Source organism: Apium graveolens, chromosome 3, assembly GCF_009905375.1.
Source record: "Apium graveolens cultivar Ventura chromosome 3, ASM990537v1, whole genome shotgun sequence".
NCBI classification, from domain to species: domain Eukaryota; kingdom Viridiplantae; phylum Streptophyta; class Magnoliopsida; order Apiales; family Apiaceae; genus Apium; species Apium graveolens.
In genome coordinates, this window is record NC_133649.1 from 82792875 (window position 1) to 82794297 (window position 1423).

Here is a 1423-nt window from a genome sequence, read left to right on the forward strand (position 1 = left end):
ATATGATGTTTTCCTTATTTGCCTCTTTCTTCTTTACAATACTTAATATGCACTTAAACTTTAAGCATCCTTAGATTGAGAAATAATTTCAAACTCTTTAATACGAAGTCTGGTTTTCCAAAACCTTACATAGCATGGGTTCGACCCTAATCAATAATAACTTGACAATGTAAACTCTAATAGAATATAAAGTCCTACGCAAGCAAAGCTTCAAGGTGCTTTTAAACCTGCTTGTCATAATGACAAGCAAGAATCGTACTTCGACTATCTTACACATAGTAAACCTTCAGGTTTTGTGCATGCCAGGTTCTCGGGACTTCAAAACCATCCATAGTTTCCAGTTTGTAGGTTCCTCTACCCTGAACGCTCTTGACTTTGTACGGCCCTTCCCAATTCGGGGCAAGCTTTCCTTTTTGTCCGACACCAGAAGCTTCTATCTTTCTCAAGACTAGGTCACCTTGTTTGAAAAACCTCTCTTTAACCCTTAGGTTGTAGTAGAATGAAGCATTTTTCTGATATTCTACTATCTTTGCATGTGCCTTATCTCGCACTTCATCGATTAAATCCAGGGCTAACCTCTGCCCTTCTTCATTTTCTTCTGCATTGAAAGCCTGAATCCTTGGAGAGGAATGTGATATCTCTACTGGAACAACTGCTTCTGCCCCATATGCCAACATGAAGGGAGTTGCTCCTGTCATGACTCTACAGGTAGTCCTGTAGGCCCATAATATTGGAAGTATTTCATCCACCCAATTATTTCTTGACTTCTCGATCCTCTTCTTTAGTCCATCCAGTATTATCCGATTTGCTACCTCCGCTTGCCCATTGGCTTGCGGGTGAGCCACAGAGGTGAACCGTAACTCAATTTCATTTTCTTCACAATACTTCTTGAATTCCTCATTGTTGAATTGTGTTCCATTGTCAGTGACGAGGATACGGGGAATTCCATATCGGCATATAATGTTTTCCCACATGAATTGTGCAACCTGCTTAGTTGTGATTTTGGCCAAGGGCTTGGCTTCAATCCACTTGGTGAAATAATCAATGGCTACAATCAGAAACTTCCTTTGTGCCGTGGCCATAGGGAAAGGCCCTAGAATATCCATCCCCCACATAGCAAAGGGAATAGGCGAGTTGATAGAGGTCAGCATCTCGGGGGGTTGTCTAACAACTGGTGCATGCTTCTGACAGCGATCACACTTCTTCACATATTCTTTGGCATCAGCCATCATTTCTGGCCAATAGAAGCCTAAACGGGTTATCTTATGAGCCAAGGCCCTGCCCCCCAAGTGTTGCCCACAAATACCTTCATGCACTTCCTCAAGAGCCAAGTGTGCCTCATCGGGCCTGAGACACCTTAAGTAGGGAATCACGGAAGATCTTTTGTAAAGAATCCCATCTATTAAAGAGTACCTTAGTGCCC